Below are 17,510 nucleotides of genomic sequence, written 5' to 3' on the forward strand. Positions count from 1 at the left end.
TTGTAGTGTCTAGTAGCCCAGGGATAAGAAGTAAATTTATTTTACCAGGCCAGGCATAGTGGATCATGTCTGTAATCCTAGCACTTTGGGAGGCTGAGGAGGGAGAATTGTTGGAGTCTGAGACCAGACTGGGCAACATAGGGAGACCCCATCTCTACAAAAAATGAAAAAAATATTAGCTGGGTGTGATGGCACATACCTGTAGTCCTAGCTACTTGGGAAGTTGAGGCAGGAGGATCCCTTGAGCCCAGGAGTTCGAGGCTGCAGCAAACTATGATGATGCCACTGTACTCCAGCCTTGGTGAAAGAGTGAGAACCTGTCTCCAAAAGAAGAAAAGTATTCAACCAAAGATTACTTTTTGATTAATTGTACAGAAGTATACACAAACCATTCCAAAGTAAAAGTAGCACTTCAATTAGGACCAGGGTGTTTTGTAAATTCTTCCGTGCTTATAAATCCCTATTGGTTGTCCACAAATGCAAAGAGGCCACTGAGTTCACCCTAACTGGAAGAGAGGCTCTCCTCCCCAAAAAGGGCCCTCTGCACAGTCAGCAGGCCGGCAGGCTGGTGTTTGGTCTGAAAAAGAGACTGGCTGAATGCCAGAATCAAAGTTTTCTTTTTTAGCAACATGTTCATCATTGTCGGACTATTAAAAAATGCCACACAAAAGGATGACATAATCCCGGACCTGACCTCTATAGTTTACATTATAAGCAAGATGTACCAGTGCAAATAAATATGTGTGGACAGATTGCCAACCCGTTAAAAAAAAAAAAGTACCTAGAAAAGAATTCACAGCCTATACACAAAAGGGATAATAGCAAGAGTTAACATAGTGCTCGAACAATAATCCTATGGGGTAAGTACTATTATTATCCTTATTCTATAGAGGATGCACAGGACATTTTAAACTTGTCACATTCACATGGCTGGTAGGTGGTAGAACCAGGATGTGCACCCGGCCACCTGGCTCAGGCACCTGTTGCTAAACAACACACTGTGCTGCCAGTAGGCATGGGGTCGGACAGGCCCACCTGCAAGCCCAAGCTCCGTCACACCAGTTGTGTGACCTTGTATAAAGCCCTTGACCCTCTCAGCCTCAGTTTCCTTATTTATAAAAGGGTGGACAATAGCATCTATTTTGAACAGTTATGGTAAGGGTTTAAGGAAATATATGTAAGGGAACTAAAAGTCCTCAATAATTGGTAATGATTATTAATAGAAAAAATATAATAATAAACTATAAAAACGGGCATGTTAAAAGCTTTGACTAACCGAAGGAGGTTTCCTTACAACAGAAAGAAAGCCTGGGGCACTAAGCATGTGTGGGCAGCTCCTGCCCTCGCCCTCCTTGGCTTCGGGCTGCAAGCCTGTTCCCCATCCCGAAGTTAATGTACTGCTGATTGACTTCTGACCTTAGGGCCCTTAGAATTTTTCAGATGGCACTGAGACCGGAAGGTACCATCTTCTCCCATGAACCAGTCATATAATTTGTGTGCATCCTGCAGTGCTTAGAAGACGGAGGGCAGGATGGGGCAACGGAGAAGACAGGCCATGGGGAGAATGTCCCCGCTATGGAGCTGGAGCTGACGGAAGGATTACAGATGGTCATGACGGTCACGCTCTCTGGGAAAGGGAGGCCCAGTGGGGAGGCTGCTTGAATCCAGCTGCCACCATAGCCACCAGCACCACCATCTCTACCCCATCTTCCCCCTCTCCCTCTACCCTCTTCCCAAAGTGGAGAGTTCTGTACCAAATGTGCACACACCCAAGGAGAACAGGGACTTTTAGACTCCACACGGAAGCTTCCCGTTTGGTGTCTAGTTTATCTGTTTGGTCTGGTTCTCTCTGTGATTTAGATGGTCCTGGTGGAAGCCCCACCAACAGGGACAGCTCTGGAGTCCAAAGTTTCCAGGGCCAAGTCCAGTCCAGAGAAGTGGCCAGGTCCTGGGAAGGCAGAATTGCCAGTTTGGAGTCAAATCTGCAAGGCAAGGCCAGGAGGAAGGTGAGAGATAAAGGGGGAAAGGTGGTGTCAGAAGCAGGTAAAAGTGAGAGCACTTTGTAAAGTCCAGCACCGGGCTGGAGAACAGGAGTAAACACTTCTGTGCCTCACTGAGGTGTGTCCTGGGCCTTGGGTGGGGGTGATCCAAGTGGCTTAAGGGAGCTTTGCAAGGCTGGAAACCGTCATTGTTCATGAACACTCTACCCTTAGCATTGTATGGTGAATGGGCAAGGCCTTGGCTGTGCCATTAGCAGATGCCCCCAGGAATGGTGGGAGGGCATGCCCCTCAAACTAGCCACTCATTCCTGGCAGGTTCAGGTGATAAAAGGCTTACAACTGAGGGTCATTCACCTATTTTCCTTTTGCTTTGCAGAAGATGATGGCAGGCAGGCAAAACTAAAGGGCTCTGCAGGGCTGGCCCTCTTCTCCGTGGTAGTGAAGGGTGGTGTTGGCATGTGGCCCAGGGTGAAGGGAAGAAATTCCTGTTGGTCTAGGAGAACCCTTGGACTGTGAGAACAAGCCATGAGAAGACCCTGCATAATGCTTGGGTGTCTCTGGGAAAGTTCTGAGTCAGCTCTTCCTGATTAAGTAGGGACTGTTGGGGGAGAAGAAGATCAATGTAAAGGCAAAGTTCCTAAACTCTAGCAACCTGGGCCCCTTAAACAAAACATGGCAGACATGACAGTTTTGTGTAGACCAAGAACAAGCCAATGAAATCATGTTTTAAAATAATCTTTATGATAACAAGGTAAAGTTCATGGCAATTTTTTTTAAAAAGGCAGAATACAAAGCCATATATTAAGAATATCCCAAATGAGTTGAATATTGTTGGGACTCAAGAAATTGATACCCCAAAATACGGCACTTTGGCATACTGAACCGAAGAAACCTCAAGGTCTCTCTGACCTCCTCCAAACCCCCTCTGTTGCCTGGGCTAGAGTGCCATGGTGTCAGCCTAGCTCACAGCAACCTCAAACTCCTGGGCTCAAGCGATCCTCCTGCCTCAGCTCCCCTAGTAGCTGGGACTATTTTCTATTTTTAGTAGAAAACGAGGTCTCGCTCTTGTTCAGGCTGGTCTCGAACTCCTGAGCTCAAATGATCCACCCGCCTCAGCCTCCCAGAGTGCTAGGATTACAGGTGTGAGCCATCAATTTGCACTTCCTTAATCTTCCTGAAATCTAGACCCACCAAGAAGAACAATTGTTTTTAATTCCCCTCCCAGTAAGACCAAGAATGTAGTCACACCTGAACAGAGTCTTTCACTGTCTAAGAGAACTATTTACAAATTAATCTCTGTTCCTCATTCATTCATTCTCCCTAGTAATCCTTTATTGCGCCTCAACAGAATACCCCTTCTCCCCCATCCCATAAACTGTTTTGCCAGGGTGGTATATAAGCTTCTAAACCCTGTTGGGGGGCGGGTAATGGCTCTGTGATTCTTCCCATGCACACTAAATAGATTTGTATGTCTTTTCTCCAATTAATCTGCCTTTTGTGAGCTGAATTTTCAGCAAAACTTCAGAGGGTGAAGGGGAAGCTTCCCTTAGTCTTTTGGCTCCCCTACAATATATATGTACATATCATTAACAAAAATATTAATTCTGGTTATAGCTGGGTGATTTAAATTTCTCTGTTTATTTTTTCTGAAATTTTCCTAATAATTTTATTACCTGGGAAAAATATTTTCCCTTAGAAAAGGAGAAAAGGGGGCACAGTGGCATGTGCCTGTAATCCCAGCTGCTGGGGAGGCCAAGGTGGGAGAATCACTTGAGGCCAGGAGTGTGAGGCCAGACTGGGCAACATAGAGATATACTATCTCTTAGAGAGAGACAGATAGTTAGAAGTAAATGAACCAAAAGATTAGTAGTAGTAATTTGTGAATTATGGGCTCATGCATACTTTACATATGCTTTTTTTATGTTCTAGATGGTCTACACCAATATATATTGCTTTTACAGTAAAAATGGTTAAGTTTTCATAAGGGACATAATAGCAGTAGAAAAAAGGAAAAGTCTTTAGTCACCCAGTTGTAAATCTAGAAACGATCCTGATTCCTTTCTCTTTTACCTCCTGCACTCACCTTATCAGCAAGCTCTGTTAACTCTATCTCCAAAATGCATCCAGAATCTCACGGTTTCTCCTTCTCCTCCACCACCACCCTAGTTGTCACTCATCACCTGGACTCCACTGCAATAACCCCCCAACTGACCTGATGCATTCTCTGCCCTACACAACCTGTTCTCCACATCGTGGCCAGAGAGCTTTCCACACAGAACCGGATCACATTGGTCCCTTGCCTAGGAACCTCCAATGGCTCCCAATTGCCCTTACAACAAAACCCAAAGCCCTCACCCCAGCCGGAGCCCATCAAACCTCCTCTCTGACACCTCTCCCCTCACTACCTAACTCCAGCCACACTGTCCTTTGTTTCTCAAACACGCTAAGCTCCTTCGCACCTTAGGGAGAGCCTGCAGTTGCAGTTCCCTCTGTCTTAGAATCGTCAACCCACGATCTTCAGCTTTCTGTGCCTTCGCACTCGGGTCTCCTCTTGAGTGCCACCTCTGCAGAGAGGCCTTTGCTGGCCATCTGAAGGGGCCTGCCCACCCTCTCTAGCTTGGCGCTCTGATTTTAATTTCATCTCTTATAACCCCTGATAGTTTCTATTTTCTGTTTGCATCACAAAGTAAAGCCACCTTGTCCTACTTATTTATCCCTAATATTCCTAAAACCTAGAAAAGAACCCAGCACATAGAAAGTGCCTGATTTTTTTTTTTTTTTTTTTTTTTTTTAATAAATTTGAGGTTAGAGGAAAGGTGACTGATAGAATTCCAAGACAAAGGAAAGCAAAATCCTTCCCCGTCTCTGGCAATTCTGAGAGACTTCATGGGAAAGGTAAGAGATTTGGAAAGGTTTACAATTCTCCCAAATTGGCTCTAATCTACTTTTTTAGCCATCTTTCCCAAATTTTCAGACACTTTTTCAAAAGCCCTCCCCCCAGTACCCCGGGCCTCCTTACTCTTTTTTTATCTCTAAATTCTTCCTTCCCTCTGTCCTCAGCCCCTTTAATCACATGATCTCCAGTCCAAACTTCGGGAGAGACCCATATAACAACCACAAAAGCCCAGGAAACTGCTTTCCTCCTCGAGCATGAATTCCTGGAGCACTGAGGGTTCTGAGAGGAAGCTTTGGTTTTTTCCTTGAGCCACCTTCCCCTCCTGCTCCAAGCAGGAAATGCTGACCTAACGGGAGAGAGATGTTTTGGCCAAGCGTACCGTGGGGATCTTTGAGCGTCAATCCAAGACTTCATATACTTTGGGCCATGAAGCACAGAGACCCATGTGGTATCTGACAACTCTTCCAGTTACTATGCTCAGTCGAGAAGACCTGTGGGCAAAAGTCCTATTTTTTTCATTGCATCACCTGAGGACTTTGCATTTAATAAGTAAGTTAAAAAAAAAAAAAAAAGCTTATGCCATCATACAGAGTTAGGAATTTAAATGTATTTGACTCAGTGACATGTACATAGGCCAATATCCCCCGGATGACCCCCTAGGTCACTACCCCTAGAGGCAACCATCATCACCAATTTGATAAACGATCATTTCATCCTTGGGATTCAGTCAGGGTTACTGGATCAGAATCTCAGGCTGCAATTAGTTTCTCCAGCCCTTCCCACGTTTTCAACTATCACAAAGACACTGTGCAATGGGCATAAGCACGGGTTTACCAATTTTAACTCAAATTCTTACCAGGGTATTGCCTAATGCTGTGAGGCCCTAGGTGGGCCTGCACTGTTGCTGCAGTTGGACAGATTTCTAGACAAACTGGAAAATCTGGAATTTAGGACAAGCATGGCACCTAGGCAGATAATACCCCTGTGGTGATTTCAGAGATTAAAAGGTTCTCTGCCTCCTAATATCACCCACATGGGCTTTCCAGGACAGGCACAGCTCTGTTTCCTTTGCTCACAGGCAGCGTGGCGTAACATGGAGTCATGCAAACAACACATGCTAAACACGCCTGGATTCAAACCCCGGGTCTGCTTCTTGTAAACTGTGTGACTCAGGACATGTTGCTTAACTTCTCCGAGCTCTTTTCCCTAGTACAAAATCACAGCAATATCTACTTCCAGGGTTGCTGTAAAGATTAAATTAATGATAGGTGTGAATGTTTCTCACCAAGTAGTCATTCCATGGTTGTTTTTTTTTTTAGACAGAGTCTCACTCTGTTGCCCGGGCTAGAGTGCCATGGCATCAGCCTAGCTCACAGCAACCTCAAACTTCTGGGTTCAAGCGATCCTCCTGCCTCAGCCTCCTGAGTAGCTGGGACTACAGGCATTTGCCACCATGCCTGGCTAATTTTTTCTGTATTTATTTTTAGCTGTCCATATAATTTCTTTCTATTTTTAGTAGAGACGGGGTCTCGCTCTTGCTCAGGCTGGTCTCGAACTCCTGAGCTCAAACGATCCACCCGCCTCGGCCTCCCAGAGTGCTAGGATTATAGGCATGAGCCACTACGCCTGGCCCATGGTTGTTAAATGATTTTGGATCCATTTGACATTCAGATGACAGCTGGGCGCAATGGCTCATGCCTATAATCCTAGCACTTTGGGAGGCCACAAGTTCAAGACCCTGTCTCTACAAAAAAATTTTAAAAATTAGCCAAGCATGGTGGTATATATGCCTATAGTCTTAGCTAATCAGGAAGGAGAGACAGGATTGCTTGAGCCCAGGAGTTTGAGATTGCAGTGAGCTATGATGACGCCACTGCAATCCAGAGTGGGCAACAGAGCAAGACCCTCTCTCAAAAAATAAAATAAAACAAGATAAAAATAAAAATAAAATTCAGATGCCCTCCCCAAGAGTGTCTTCCATGACTGACTCCACTTGACTGTGTAGCAGCAGCATCCACTGGTCTCCAGGGATGAGTCCCTCTCTCCCTGTTGGAGCCGGCCCCTTGGAGGGTGATGACCTTTTTAGCCCTCCTGTCTCCTCCAGGATCTGCTCCCATCATTAAATTTTTCTCTCCTCTGTCTTGAATCTCTCTTTGTCCATTGACTCTTTTCTCACAGGCTTGCTCAAATCTTTCATACTCAAAACAAAAACCCCATCGATGAATCTGTGTGTCCTCCATGACCTCCCACTCTTTTGCCTTCTCTCCTAACAAGATTTTTTTTAAATATGAAATGTTTTAATAAGTAAACTTGGCCTGACACGGTGGCTCACGCCTGTAATCCTAGCACTCTGGGAGGCCGAGGCGGGAGGATCACTTGAGGTCAGAAGTTTGAGACCAGCCTGAGCAAGAGCGAGACCCCATCTCTACTAAAAAAAAAAAAAAATAGAAAGAAATTATCTGGACAACTAAAAATACATAGAAAAAATCTCAGCCTAGGAGTCTGAGATTGCTGTGAGCTAGGCTGATGCCACGGCACTCTAGCCAGGGCAAAAGAGCGAGACTCTTGTCTCCAAAAAAAAAAAAGAATTTGTAAAGTTTATTAATTAGAAAATTATTAATAATAAATGTGGTTTAAAATGTTTAAAATGATTAACCAAGTGGATCAGATATCAATTTGTTAGATTTATAAATATAATAATAAAATAGATATGTTTAATGTCAAAGCTTAGGATTTTAAATTTGAAAGTAATGAATATTAACTTTTAAAAACCAAAGTAACTTCTAAATAATCATTTCAGGGTGAAAAGCCTTCATGAGTTTTTTTTTTTTTTTTTAGAGAAAGAGTCTTGCTCTGCTGCCCCGGCTAGACTGCCGTGGCATCAGCCTAGCTCACAGTGACCTCAAATTCCTAGGCTCAAAAGATCCTTCTGAGTAGCTGGACTACAGGTGCGCACCACCACACCGGGACAATTTTTTCTATTTTTAGTCCCCCAGCTAATGTCTTTCTATTTTTAGTAGAGATAGGGTCTCGTTATTGCTCAGGCTTGTCTGGAACTCCTGAGCTCAGGCAATCCTCCGGCCTCGGCCTCCTGGAATGCTAGGATTACAGGCGTGAGCCTCCGTGCCTGGCCCTTCCTGGGTTTTTTAAAATCTTTTCTTTTTCCTTTTCCTTTTCCTTTTCCTTTTCCTCTTTTTTTATACTGACACAGAGAAAGTTCACAGGTAAATAGCCAGATCTAAAGTGTGAATTCTTCCCAATAGCGAATTCCCAAGAAAAGTGCTTTTGAGCCAGAGAAGCAAGTGTGCAGAATTGAGAAAGACAGTCAGAGGTTAATCAAGATGACACAATGTAAACTCTGACTTCTCACCTTCTTTTCAGACTTCTTTCTCCAGTTGCCTACAGGCCTGCGACAGAACATCCTCTTACCACCTTCAGCTTTGCATTTCAAAAGCTTGGCTCCTCCTTATCCTCATCTCTCTGTCCTTGGCCGCCTCAGCCAAAAGGCTTCTCTTTGTAAATCACGTGTTTATTGCACCACAATCAGCCCAGTTCAGCAGGCTGGAAACCTCGCAGTCATTCTTCACTCTTTCCTGTCCTCCTCCTCTGTTCTAACTCCACCCTCCAGTCTGGATGAGCTTTCTGTGCTAGGTCTGCTTTCTTCTGATTTCCTCACTTTCCACTTAGTCTATGACCGCGTCATCTCACACCAGGATTGCTGCAGTAGTCCTCTGTCACTCTCTCCTGCTGCACTTCATTCTATATGGAGTTGCCACAAGAGTCACCAAACTTTGTTTTCCTCTCTAATACTTTATTTGCGTGAGCATTTACCAACTCCCTAATGTCTGTCACATAAAACCCGAGCTCCCCTTGACATCCAAGGTGTCCCACCAATAGGGGCACTCCTAATCTTAGCATCCTCATCTTTTGGTATTTCCTGATGGGACTGCTCTATTTTCCTTAAGCTAATTTTCTGGCCACATTCTCCAATGACACTGTGCCTATACACCTATCTTTGCATAGCCCATTTCCTCCATCCGGAAGGCTCCGACCCCTCTTGTTTCTGATTCTTCAAATCTAGTTTCTTCCTTTCTTTCCAAATCCTGTTAAACATCTCTTCCTACACTTTATAACAGATCTCATTAGGCTATATGCAATTCACAATCTTCTTGGCATCAGTTTATATTTCTGTAATTAATTTCCATGCGTTTATATTACTCTGTAACAATGTCTTTGGTTTTGTACGTGTATTGTTTCCTTAAAAGGCTCTATAAATTTTTTAGAGAAGAATTTTACCAGCAAAATTTAATCTCTCCTGAGCTCCAGTAACCTCACCAATAAAATGGCCATAAGATGGTTTATAGAGTAGGGGGGCTGGGAAGATCAAATAAATTGACATCAATAAAAATTTTTTACAAACTTTAAACCACCAAGAAATGCATATTTCTCAGTAATGACGAAGTAAGCACTTGACTAATAATTGTTGACCCAGAAACCAATATGCGTCAGCTTAGTGACTCAAAAAGATCGTAAGATGAAGAACACATACCGTCACGGCACAAGCGGCATTGCTTCCTAAATGGCAGATCATAGCAGCGGCAAACAGCTCTTGCGATTCAAACACAACGAATGTCTCTGACTTAACAGAAGTAAATAGGACTCCAGATAGATGTTAATGAAATAAAAAACCACAGAAAAAACAGTGTTTTTATGAAAGTAATTCACTATGTTTATTCATTTATGAGGGAGTATTTGAAAGGCATGGCATTTATCCAAATGCTCCCAAGTTCTGGGCTCTATATTTGAAATGCATTCAATATTTGCTTATTCAACACTTTTTGTTTTAGCAAATACTAGCTGTACACCAACTATGTGCCAAGCACCAGCTTAGACCCTAGGGATACACCAGTGAAGACAGTTCCAGTTCCTGTTCTCAGGGGTCTTAGATTTCTATGGGGGAGAGAGAACACGTAAGTAAAATAATTGCTGATTATAGTGAGTGCTATGAACGAAGTGGCAGTGTGGGGACTGGGTAGGGGAGCACCATAGGTGACACATTCAGGGAAGACATTCATGAGGAGGTGACATTTAAGCTGAGGTTGGAGGATGAAGTAGAGAGCCACACAGAAAGAACCCAGGAAAGTGCATGCCAGACTGAGAGAAGGGTGAGTGCGCAGCCCCTGGGGCAGGAAGCACTGGCTGTGTTAAGAGGCCTGTGTGGCTAGAGCCTAGTGACTGAGAAGTCTGCAGCCAGATCATGCAAAGCCTGGTGGGCCTTGGTGAGGAGTTTGGATTTTATTCTTTGTGCAATGGAAAACCACTAAAGGGGCTTACATATTGTGTTAGTCCATTTTATGCTGCTATAAAGGAATACCTGACATGGGTTAATTTATACAGAAAAGAGGTTTATTTGGCTCACAGTTCTGCAGACTATATAAGAAGCACCTCGCCAGCATCTGCTTCTGGGGAGGGCTTCAGGGAGCTTCCAATCAAGGAGGAAGGTGAAGGGGGAGCAGGTGTGTCACATGGTGAGAGAAGGAGTAAGAGAGGGAGGAGGTGGTGCCAGGCTCTTTTAAACAACCAGCTGTCATGTGAACTAATAAAGTCAGAACTCACTCATTATCTTGGGTAGGGCACCAAGCCATTCATGAGGGATCTGCCCTCCATGATCCAAACACCTCCCACTAGGCCCCACCTCCAACAACCAGGATCAAATTTCAACATGAGATTTGGAGGGGCCAAACATCCAAACCATATCACATATTATTGAAAATTGTGCTTTTTTAAAAAAAAAGTCATCTTTAGTGTTGTTATATTAATAACAATATTTAATATCTTGGGTCACTTCACAAAAGTTAGTTAGGTTTGGGTCCAAAATATAAGTTTAAAAGAAAAAGGAAGCCAGGTGCTGTGGCCTGCACCTATAATCCCAGCTACTAAGCCGAGAACAGAGAATTGTTTGAGGCCAGGGGTTCGAGACCAGCGTGGGCAACATAGTGAGACTCCCATCTCAAACAAACAAACAAAAAAGGACTAGGCATTTTGAAATTTGGGCCGCTACCATAGGGGCAGGGTGCAGCGAGTAGGGGCTGCCATAGGCTCTACCTGCTGCTATCATTACCTGTCTTGTGAAATTAGGATTCTTAACATTTCACATGCAAGCTATCCAGTCATTTGTCAAGATGGCAGACAAGCCACCTTCAGGTATCCTTTCAAATAGATTCTTAAATTAGCACTACAGTCATAGGAAGAAGAACACTGTTGATAACTGATATGGAGTGATCCCTAAAATATGTTAACACACAAAAAAGCCTTGTGTACAATACTGATGTGCTGACATTATTGTATGTGTGTAAAGTATCTCTTGGATACATAAGAAACTCATGTTGGTCACACCCATAGTGAAGAGAGATCTGGGTAGCTGGGGAATAGGGTGGGAGAGAATTCTTATTGTAAACCTTTTTGTTATTTTAATGTTTTAAAACGCTATGAATATATTACCTATTCAAACGATAAATTAAAATCCTAAAGTTTTTCAATATAGATCTTTATCAGAAAGGAAATGGACAATGCTCCAAAACTGGTGAGAAGGAATTTGCATCACTTGGTAAACTAAAGTTATTCTTTCTAATTAAAAGGAAGCTTAAAATCTAGATCTGTACTGCCCAATACAGTAGTCACTAGCCACATGTGTCTACTTTAAATTTAAATTGATTTAAATTAAATTAAAAATTCAGTTCCTTGGTCACACTAGCCACATTTCAAGCACTCAATAACCATTAGCTACATGTGACTAATGGCTACTATCTCGGTCAGCACAGATACAGAACATTTTCATCATCATGGAAAGTTCTGTTGGACAGCCTGCTATGGACTTACACAAAGTACCACCAGGGTTATGAACTAGCTCTTAAAACTTAGCTGATCAATACATGAAAACTCAGGAGTACAATAATTCAAATATATCCCATCACTAATTTTCCTAAGACAACTCACTAAAATGGCATTTTGAGCTGCAATCAAACGCCCAGTATTAGATTCCTAAGGCAGGCATGGATATGCTGGACAGGTTCCTGCCCGCAAAAATAATTTTGTCCCTACAAAAAATCAATTCATACTAGTATAGACACAGGCAGCCAGTTATAGCCTAAGAGTTAGAGAATTACTTTTCTCAGTGTAAAGTTAAAACTACCATACTTGGTATTTACTGAATTTGGTATTCTACACTGATTCAATAAATGAGTCAATAGTACTAACATGATAACAGGGTGAGTAATGAGATTTGATTATATTCAACTTCTTTAGCACAATTTGTCAACTTTTCTCACTTTTGCTATCATTATGGGCTTTTCACTGCTTAAGGCATTTCAACTAACCACAGTCATCATTTTTCTTTTGATACTCAAATTGACAGAATTTAGTCCAATGGGTGTTCCATTAAACTGGCTTGTGTATTCTTCCATGCAACATTATTATTTTTAAAAAGCATCCTTGCTTTTCTGGCCCAACAAAATGTTGCAGGACTCACCTGTGCCTTCCCAGTACCAGACAAGGAATCAGCCATTTTTCTCGGGCATGTTGGCTTCCGTTAGTGAAAAACAGTGCTAGACCCCCAAATTTAGACAGTGGGAGTGCATACCAACAGCCTCATGGAAGAATAATATTGTTCCTTGACCATTTCATGGAACAAAGCTAAAATGACTCACTAGAGATTACTTAACATCTTATTAAATGTTATTAGTTTATATTAATATTTCCAACTTCATTCTCACATTACTTCATGCCTACTTCAATTTTTTTATTCTTCTTCCAAATTATATTTCCCTTTCTCTATAATTCAATGAAACATCCAGTTATCACTCTAAATAAAAATGTTGGATTCTTAACAAAGTTAGCATAATCATGAGAATCCAGGGGCCATGAAAAAAAAAGTTAGCATAATCACTTATTTCTTTTGTTTGATGATACAAAAAAGTATAAAATAGTGATACAAATATTAATACTAACAGTAAAACTATTTAATAACATTCAAAATTTTTTTTGCTTTTCTCCCAAAATGAATCTAAGGATGACCAGACCAATTGTTTACCCTTCACCATAAGTCTTCATTTTGCATGCTCATTTAATGCTTATTTAGTGGCAGATAGGCTATCTTCCCATTACCTTTTTTTTTTGTTATTTTTAGTAGTTAAGGCAGAATTTTATCAAGAAGGAAAATATGTATACAAAATACATACATATATATTTTTTTGAGACAAGATCTCTCTCTGTCATACAGGCTATAGTGCAGTGGCGTCATCCTAGCTCACTGCAACCTCAGTCTCCTGGGCTCAAGTGATCCTCCGGCCTGGGCCTCCCAGAGTGATAGGATTATAGGCGTGAGCCACTGCGCCCAGGCAAGAAGGAATACTGAATTGTATCTAATGTCCGCTTCTTTTATCTTACATTGATTACATCAATTTTCTCATTGGGCCTATCCTTGTGATTGTATTAATATATATTTTTCTATTTATATTTTATTTGTATATATTTATGGAATACAAGAGCAGTTTTGCTGCATTGATATATTGCATTTTGGTGACATGAAGGCCTTCAGTGCATCCATCACTGGAGCAACACACATTGTAACCACCAAGCAACCTCCCATCACCCCCTCCCAACTCTCTTTTGTTCATCGTTCCACACTCTGCTTCCATGTGCACACATTATTTAGCTCTCAGTTATAAGTGAGAATATGGGGTATTTGTCTTTCTGTGTCTGAGTTGTTTCACTTAAGATAATGGCCTCTAGTTTCATCCACAGTATCTTTTAAGAATAAATTTTTATATGGAAGGAAATAAACAATGCTCCAAAATTATTACTGAAAAGGAAATGACATAACCTGGGTAACCTGAAAAGTAGGTTTAAAATCCAGACTAGGCTGGGCACTGTGGCCTGTAATCCCAGCATTTTGGGAAGCCAAGGTAGGAGGATTGCCTGAGGCCAAGAGTTCAAGACCAGCCTGGGCAATGTAAGGAGACCTCCAGTCTCCACAAAAATATAAAAAACTTAGCATGCACCTGTAGTCCCAATTACTTGGGAGAGGATCACTGGAGCCCAGGAGTTCAAGGCTGCAGTGAGCTATGATCTCACCACTGCACTCCAATCTGGGTGACAGAGACCTTGTCTCTAAAAATAAATAAATGAAATCCAGATTATACAACTATAGATTTCCAAGACAGAGACTCACTGGACAAGTACCTACACACATAATTCTGTCACTACAATCATCCCACATACACTTGTGAGGACATAGGCCATTATCCACCATTTAGCATAAATATATTTTCTTGCTCAGCCTATGAATGAGCCGAAAGAAAGATATGTAAAAGTGTTGTTCATATCTGGTTGGTTTCCTAGAAAAAAAAAAAACTACATAAACCAATGAACCATAGTTACAGGAGCTGCCTAATAATTAGTAACACAAAGCTGGAACTGATTTCTTCATTTCCTCTGACAGGTAGGTCACTTGTGACTTGCAGAGCTGCCTCGGTGCTCTCTCAGGGCCTCACTCAGAGCGGGTGTTGCTATCACCGAGTGCATGGCTAGTGGGCCTGGACCCCGGGTCTAGCTGTGTGCTTGCCTCTGGGCCTCACTTTGCTCCCCTGAGCTGTTTTGAGTAAAAAGGCTCATTAAATGCTGGCTATCATTAAGTTAAAGAAACTCAACCTGATTTCTCCTCTTAGGCTCCCAGCCCCAAACACTCCCAAAGCTGATTTCAGTGCACTGGCTTGTGTAGCACCTTGTGCTCACCCTGCTACTGCACCATTTATGGCATTGCATCATAATTGTTGGCATCATGTCTGTCACCCAATTAGACTATGACTTCCTTAATACAATATTTTACTATTATAGAGGTCTCCAGAAAGAAGTATTATCTCTTCTGTTGGGAGTCTTATTACTCACATCGAATAGGCCTTTTTTTTTTTTTTTTTTTTTGAGATAAGGTCTCACTCTCTCACTGTGTCGCCTGGGCTAGAATGGAGAGAGAGAGAGAGAGAAAGAGAGAGAGAAAGAGAGATGGTTAGAAGTAAATGAATCAAAAGATTAATAGTGGTAATTTGTAAACTATGGGCTTATGAATACTTTACTTTTTTTTTTGAGACAGAGTTTCACTCTGTGTCCCCCAGCTAGAGTGCAGCAGTGTCATCATAGCTCACAGCAACCTCAAACTTCTGGGCTCAAGCCACCCTCCCACTTACCTCAGCCTCCCAAGAAGCTGAGACTACAGGTGCATGTCACCATGCCTGGCTAATTTTATCACACTGAGCCAGGCCTCTTGATGTTACACTTAAATATGTAGTGAAACCAGTCAACAATGACTTATCTCATGTAATGAGATATAAGTTATTTTGGATGTATCCTAGAGAGCAGTAGCTTGAAAATTATGTATAAATCTCTAGGAAAGTAGTCAAATTGTCTAGAGAACTTTGCAATCCATTTACTAAGATTAAAAAAAAAAACGGGGAATTCTATGGTGTTGATGTCATTATACATTCTTCAAAGTAGAGATTCTCTTGTCCATCTCTTTTTTAATGTATTTTTGGTATTGATACAAAAATTTCATGTATAATGATCAAGTCAGGGTAATTGGGATATCCATCACCTCAAACATTTATCTTTTCTCTGTGTTGGGAATATTACATTTCTTCTCTTATAGCTATTTTGAAATATGCAATGAATTATTTTTAACTGTAATTTTCTTGCTGTACTATTGACTACTAGAACTTATTCCTTCTATCTAACTATAATTTAGTACCATTAACTAACTCTATCTGTGCCTTTCCTCCTTCCCTTCCCAGACTCTGGTAACCACGAATCTACTCTTTACCTCCATGAGAACCACCTTTTTAGCTCCCACGTGTGAGCGAGAACATGCGATATTTGTCTTTCTGTGCCTGGCTTATTTCACCTAATGTAATGATCTCCAGTTCCATCCATGTTGCTGCAAATGACAGGATTTCATTCTTTTTTTAGGGCTGAATAATATTCCATTGTGTATACGCACCATATTTTCTTTATCCATTCATCTGTTCATGAACACAGGTTGATTCCATATCTTGGCTATTATGAATAGTGCTGCAATAAACATCAGATTGCAGATATCTCTTCAATATACTGATTTCCTTTCTTTTGGACATATGCCCAGCACTGGGATTGCTGGACACTGGGATTGCTGGATCATATGGTAGTTCTATTTTTGGTTTTTTGAGGAATCTCAATACTGTTTTCCATAATGGCTGTACTACTTCACATTCCAACCAACAGTATATAGTGTTCCCTTTTCTTTGCATCCTTTCCAGCATTTGTTATTTTTTGTCTTTTTTTGTAATAACCATTTTAACTGGGGTGAGATGCTATCTCATTGTTGTTTTGATATGTCTATTCAGGCCTTTTTGCCCAGTTTTTAATTGAATTATTTGGTTGGGGTTTTTTTTTTTTTTTTTTTGCTTTTTTTTTTTTTTTCCTGCTATTGGGTTGAGTTCCTTATACATTCTTGTTATTAATCCCTTGTCTATTTGTATATTTCCAGTGTTTGAAGGTGCTTAACATCATTCAGTAAATATATATTGAATGAGTAAAGTATGTCCTTTTAATCCCAACCCAGAATATTTGTCCTTTAGTCACCTACTAGAGACCTCAGTTTGAAAGGTCTTTCAAAAGCTAGAATTCAATCCAGCTTTCTTAAGAAGCCCATATGGAACCACCAATATTTGATATATGTTGCCTAAAGTCTGTACCACCATTAGTTTCTGTAGATTTGGTAAGCTTTTTGTCAAATTCAGCTCTCAACAGAAATGCCTTTACTGGATTATAATTAGGCATTATTAAGAGTTGACAAAAGAAAAAAATCTGCATGAAAATTGTTCTTTCATTTTTAAAAAATCACTATTTATGACAACTGGCCAGTTCTCTAGAAAGTAAGCTCCGTGAGGACAGAGACTTTAGTGGTTTTATTATTTTATATGCAGTGCCTTAAACAGCACACATTGTAGGCCTAAATAAATATTTGATTAACAGCAAATGAATTATATAATTCAACATTCTTTATATAAAGAGCTACACAATAAATTCTTTTAAAGATTTACCACAGGAAAAAAAGTTACTCTTCCTGAATAAAACCGGTGTGCTTCTTTTCATTAGACAGTAAGAACTTGTTTTTTTTGACTTCACTTCCAGGAAGAGCAAAGTGAGACCATTCCAAGAATATCTTAATTGGTCTTTCTTTGTGTTTCATCTTTCAAATCCAGTACTTTCACACTGCCACCACAATTACCTTATGGAAAAAACCTGGAGGCCAAGAGATTAGATCCTGTGCTCTCTTTGCATTCAAGCCTCAACTATTTTTCCAATATTCAAGCCCTGACCTATTTTTTATTGTACTTGTCCCCACCCCCCACCCCTGCAATCCCCACCTACCTTTAAAACCCTCCTGTCTGCCTTATTTCAGCCATGGGATTTTGTCATCCCCTCAACACATGCTGCTTATTCCCGCCTCTGTGACATTCCTGATGTTACTTCCTCCACCTAAAACACCCTTTTGTCTTGTTTCTTCCAAGTACTAGTTCCCCTTT

The sequence above is a fragment of the Eulemur rufifrons genome, chromosome 3 (genome assembly GCF_041146395.1).
Source record: "Eulemur rufifrons isolate Redbay chromosome 3, OSU_ERuf_1, whole genome shotgun sequence".
NCBI lineage: Eukaryota > Metazoa > Chordata > Mammalia > Primates > Lemuridae > Eulemur > Eulemur rufifrons.